The following is a 6,718-nucleotide window of genomic DNA, read 5'->3' on the forward strand; positions in this document are numbered from 1 at the left end:
TGTTCTGGGAAAACCACGTGGGAGAACAGCGTGGACGTTCTGGCTGGTTTTGGACCTTGATGTTATTGGGCACGTAGGGAGTGAGCCAGGGTTTGAAGATCTATTCTATCTTTCTCTCCCTCTCAATCTGCAGCTGTGCTTTTCAAACAAATAACTATTTAACAAATAAACACAATCCATTATGTAGTCATTTATTTGTGAAGAAAACCAAAAGACTTTCTTAGTTATCAAGCTTGTATTTACCTTTAGATATAGATGAGAGCTGAGTTAAAGTAGAAAGCTTCATGGGGATGTTGTTTCAAGCAGGAACACTGAAGGCATAACTGAAGGCTGAACTGAAGTTTAGGCATCAAATTGAGTCTTGGTTCATGAGTGCTGGCTCCTCTCACGCCACAGCTGCACTCAATCTTTGAGTAGTCTCATTCAGTTCAGTTATTTCTGTAACATGTTTGCACTAAAACATCACTTTTAAAAAATTTCCCGATCAAGATACCTGCTTTCATCTAATTTTCACTTAACAGAGTATCCTTCCTTCCTTTCTTAGCTGGACAGTACAAGAAAATTAACAACTATCAAACCAAACCTGTGCTTATTTATTGCGCCAACGGTTCTCCATTTCTAAAAATTAATAACTCTATTCAATTAAGTGTCCAGCAGAAATTCTTAACATCCATTGTTAGTGTCTATGTCTGTTGGCTAATTATGCTAACTGCTCTTTCAGAATTATCAAAAATCTAAAATCTGCCGCTCCACAGTGACTACCTGCCTTGGGCCACTTGTCTGGGATACTTAAATTGTTTTCTCTCTTCTCTGACATTTCCCCTCCCCTTCTTTTCTGTCTACAGGAAGCCAGAACTACTTTTCTAAAATGCTGTAGGATCACAATCCTGTCAGTCCACCCACTCAATGCTCAGCACTGATTTACAATCTGTCCCTTTTTTTTCTCTTTAGGATCTGACCCCTTAAAATTTTATCTCATTTCAACAAAGACTCCCTTGCTGCTCCCTAAGCATTATAAAGGCAGGGAGAACCTGCCCAGGACCTTCTCATTTGTTCCTCCTGAGCTGATACTCCCTGTGAACTCACATGGCTCTTCATCTCAATATCCTTTAGTTGGGCCTATTAAATCAGCAAATGATATTTGATACACTATAAATCTGTACTTCCTTATTTTACTGTATCTTATTCATGGCCATTATTTGAGTAATTAATGATATCATTCTTTGCATGTTATTTCAATGTTTATCACACACTGCCAGAAGGAATTCCATGGGAACAGAATTGTCTTCTAGTTTAAATACTACTATATCTCCAATGTCTAAAATTATAAGCAAAAAAATATGTAATAATAACTGATGACAAATGGAAAAAGAAAATGTGTCCTAAGGTATTTTGAGGGATATTTTAAAATATATGTGCCTTTAGGCATTATTTATGTATGTATTTTATAAAGCAAAATATGGATTACTAGATTGTTATAAACACAAAAGTTGAACATTTCTGTCAGCAAACTTACTCTGTTCTTGTTACATATTTGTAAGACATAGTTTTGAATGTAGCACTATTAACATTATTCATACATACATGGAACAGAAAAGTGGAAAATGAAATGAAATCTATAAATGTGTGTGTATATAAACACATACATTTCTCTTTTTAAATAGAATCAATGCTAGACACATATTACATACACACGCAAACAATTTATTAGTTAAACTATCAGGGAAGTGATAAACCAAATAGTGATAACTAGGACCCTTTTATCCAGTGGCTTAAATGTCTTCTTTTTTTTTTGAAATCGTGATGAGGAGATTTTGAAAGTTAATTAGAAAAATGTCTCTGGAAAAATTAGAATGTGTCTCAGCAGAGGAAAATGTGTGTGAATTTGTAGAACGTCGTTGGTTGTGCCAGTCAGAGGTGGCAAAAGCTCATGGGGTGTTGAGCATTTGAGAGCTTCCCTGTGAGCAATCAATCCTCAGTGTAATAAACAAGCCTCTCATTGGCCTTTAGATTGAGTGAACTGGGACAGTCACAATGCCCTCTCCATGCCTGTGAAAGCTTCCAGAATCTGAAAAGAGGGAAGCCAAAACATTCTGACGGAACTTTCACTTAATATTTTGCACATGACTTCAAAGAGACAAGTACGAAGGAGATCATTAAACTATTATCCTCCATGGTTAACTTACTTATCAAAGAGGATGTTATACACACATTTGGTTTAAAACTGAAATGAAACTGCAGATGTCAGCATACACTTACTGCCTACCAGCATGAGCTGGAACTGGGGACAAGATGGACCAAGCCAGGCTGCAGCACCAGCTCTTGGATGCTGAGCTGAGGCAAACTATACCAGTCCGGGGACAGTGGGTATCCGTCTGTGAGCCCATGTGCAGGGGTTCTGACAGGGCCATGGTTTCCTGGCCTGGATCCTTGGGCTAGCAGGCACAGTTGGTGTTAAATCTGTAAGCCCCAGGGAAGGGGGTCTACTGGGCTCAGCTTGCCTGGCCCAGGTCCTTGGGTCTAGTTGCATGGTAGGCACTGGGTGTGTGAACTCTTGGCGTGGGGTCTGGCAGGCTCTGAGTTACCTGGCCTTTGTCATTGGTACCACCTGCAAGAACCAGTCCTCCTCAGTGAAAAGGCAGAAAAGTGGACATCAGGTTCTGATACACATGGATGATAAGGCAGTCCATTGGGACCTACAGAGGGTATCCGGTACCATGGCAGAAAAAGAATAGAACAAATTGGACAACTACCCCAGTCCAATGATGACAGCAAAAATCTGGATGAATGGAGACTCCAAGGTTGACTGTGTCAGCCAACTGATTTTGAAAGGGTTTCTTCATCTTTGGATCTGTGAGATCCAAGCAGTTCAGAACTATCAAAACCAGTTGGGAAGAACCCTCGGAATATGTGCCACATGGAGGACACTGAGTTGATACTGGGTATCCATTCCCTTTCCTGAGTACTGGGGTGCTGGGAGGCTGGGCATGGCTGCTCCGCTTATTTCTTCCTTCCCCCAGAAACAAAGAAATACAGAAGATTTGGAAACAATGATCACACCCATTTTTTTCTTAACACTAAATCCTTCCCACCATGATTAACTATGTAAACATCATAAAAACAAGGATGAAAAGTTTAAAAAAACAATTTAAAAAAGCAGTGTAAGAAGACATGTATTGCTGTTGAAGAGGTTGCTTGCAAGTGAGAACTCCTGAAGTATAAGTTATCTTAATATCTTGACAAGACTTTCTATGAGAGAACTGTATTTATTTCAGTATCTTCTCATATTAAACAAAGTACCAATGAGATTTGCACCCATATAAGTAAAATCATACATGAATTGAGTTCAGAATCATATCACAGGATTCCCCAACTATTCCTATGAATGAAAGGAAAAAGAAAATAGAAAAAAAGAAGAGTAGGGAAAATAAAGGCAAATTTATATAGGAAAGAAAATAATTCATTTTTCAGACTCATTCTGTTAGAAAATCAAAATGATCGTGAAATTTTTAATTTGATAGCAAAGGAAAGAAGAAGCAAACTGGAATGAAGAAAGAAGCACTGTAGTCCGAAATATTGCAAGATCATTGTATTTCTGGGGCCTGAAAAGTAATAGGAAAACGTGATAGAAGTTAGGTGTTTCAACACTTGCTATAACTTCAAGGTTACCGAGATGGCCACTGTGCACACAGTCTTTACATTTTCATCAAAATTTTATTTTATTAAACATTGGATTTCAATCATTATCAGAGTAAACCTGAGAGAGTTAAACAGGTGAGGGAGACTTTAGTAAAGACCACTGCAAGAGAGGAGACGGACAGACACCCACCACGTGGAGACAGACATGTTGAAATAATTGAAGGGTGGAGGGACGGCATCAGTGGGAGCATACACCGATAGCCCCAGTATTTCTGCCACTGGAAATAGTTCCCCTTTTTCTCTGACATCAGGACACCTGTTTTACATAGTTGCTGTTTGTGAAAGTCAGAAAGGTTCTTATCTTCTTACTGACTTGGTAAAGAAGCTGCACTACATCGTTCTATACTTGATTTAGAAAAGATCTTTCCTGGGTCCTTGAGAGAGACCTCATGTTTTGGAGAGCAAAACATGCATGATGACAGTGGAAGACTTACAGAAACTGAGAAAGTACAGGGAAATCATGTACAGGTGCAAGTTTCTAGTGGGAGTGACTAAAGAAAAGATACGTGAGCAACCTATATTAAGGAAAAAACATGAAGAAAAATTAGGAAAAAGTTAAGGCCATCTTGGTCAATGCTAATAAGTTTCTATACCCAGATGGCCTTCAACAGATTAGATGAGTAAATACCCCACTTCCTTTAGTATTATTATTATTTTTGTATTCTTTTTGAATAGTATCAGAAAGGCCCATCATGGATAGAAAGCTAAATACATAGATTCTTCTTGCATGTTCATTTTCAATAATCTTAGAGTGTTAATATTTTGTAACATGTGTTTACAAGTTGGTCTTCAAAGAGGTTTTTTTTTTTTCATCCCTCTCTTAGTTATTGAAGCAATAACGAAAGAAAACGGAAGGTCTCTGTTCAGAAAAAAAAGTAATAATTGCCTCAAGCAAAACCTTCTGCTAGTGCTTCTGGGATGACAACCAATTCTCTGCACTGCTAAACATAACTTAATAATCATAAATAATTGATGCTAACATCTTTTTATCATCTGGGCGAAAGGCTCAGGTGTCCTTTGAGAGCTGACAATGTAAAAACCCAGCATTTTTACATGATAAATGTATCTGAAATTAGGAGTCACGATGATCATTCCTTATATTGTACATCATCATTAAACCATTCCTTAAACACTTACCTAATTCCAGGTTAGCTCAGATAAAATGGTATTCATATCCAATAATTAATACTATATAAGCCGTTGTACAATATGTATTTGATTTACTTGATCATGTTTCAAATGTACCTGACTTCAAAGAATGTATTTGTTGTAAAACTTAAAAATAAAGATACCCTGGGTCTGTTGCGATGGCCTAGCAGTTAAGGTCCTCGCCTTGAACATGCCAGGATCCCATATGGGCGCCGGTTCTAATCCTGGCAGCTCCACTTCCCATCCAGCTCCCTGCTTGTGGCCTGGGAAAGCAGTCGAGGACGGCCCAATGCATTGGGACCCTGCACCCTCGTGGGAGACCTGGAAGAGGTTCCTGGTTCCCGGCTTCGTGTCAGCTCAGCTCCTAACGTTGTGGTCGTGAATCAACAGATCGAAGATCTTCCTCTCTGTCTCTCCTTCTCAATATATATCTGACTTTGCAATAAAAAAATAAATAATTTTGAAAAAGATATCCTGATTAATGTAGAAGTTTCTAATGTAGAAGTTTCAGAAAACAAAAATAAGTGGCTCATTTATCCTCAGCATTCAATAAATTATGTTCCAATTACATTTTTTAGCAGAAAGCAACTAGTTTCTGTGTATGAGGAGTTAAAACAATTTTTCTTGCAAAAGCTGAGGATTTTGTAGTTGTGTACTTGCGCGTATTAAAACAATATTACCCTAGTTCTTTAAAGGAACCATTTAGAATGAGCCATTGCTTTCCAAACTCTGTTACCCCTATGGTATCAAATAAAGACCATTGAGAACTGTTAACGTCTGTACCCTAGCCTCTTATTGTGACTGAACTACCCTTTAATGTGTGGAATATGTATTGAAATTTTAGTGTCTTTCAAAAACAACTTTATAATGTAGCAGTCTGGAAACCACTAATGTAGGAATAATATTTTTTTCCTCTAAAAATATCTTTCACGTGTTTTGTCAAGATATAGACCACTACCATAAATAAGTACATTAGAGTCAATTTGGAGCCAGAGAATAGATTCTGCTGAAAGAAATTTTTTTTTCTTCAGAAGAGAACATGAAATCAGTCCCCCGTTATCACAAATTATGGAGTGAAGGTTGCCATATCCGGGGAAATTCCGGAAATCAGCGCACCCTAAAATGCAGTGGGAAAGCCTTGCCTGGGAACAATCACCTTTGTATTCCTGCTGTGAATATTCTAACTGAACTGGCTGCAGGTGTAGCAAGCTACATTTTTCCCTGGAAATTCTAAGGTGTAGTTAGAAATCAGGACTAATAACCACTGAATTAAATGTTTCATTCATCTTGTGAAATTGTTCACGTGAAATTTATGAAATGATTCATATAGATGCACACAAAATCATTGGTCTGTCGTCTATGCATATCTATCTATCATCTATCCAACTATTCATCCATCCATCCATCCGTCTAATTTCTGACAACTTCTTTTATTCTGATACTCACAGGTGCCTAGATGACATTTTGGATGATGAATCCCAGCACAGGTAGCTGCAGTGGTGACTTTCTTCCCACTTCATTGTTCCTCCTCATTTTCCTCTTTCTTTCATTTGATTTTTTTCTATTCTTTACTCAAGTTCTAAAATTATAATCGGTGCAATATTTCTAACGAATTAACTTTTAATCTATGTTTTACAGTTGTAGTTCTAGCCAACGACATCAAAACAACTATTGTTTATCACAGCTGTCCTCAATATACTATAAATGTAGTTTACATTTTAATATACGTATAACTATAGAAATGCACAATAAATGTATGTTATGTTTACAAAGTGTACCTATGTGTATGTTTACTGCTGAGTCTGAACGCCATCGCATGGAGGTGAGCACTCTTCCTTTCAAGTAATCCGAAACTTATTTTTTTTCTTGT

Source organism: Ochotona princeps, chromosome 3 (genome assembly GCF_030435755.1).
Source record: "Ochotona princeps isolate mOchPri1 chromosome 3, mOchPri1.hap1, whole genome shotgun sequence".
NCBI classification, from domain to species: domain Eukaryota; kingdom Metazoa; phylum Chordata; class Mammalia; order Lagomorpha; family Ochotonidae; genus Ochotona; species Ochotona princeps.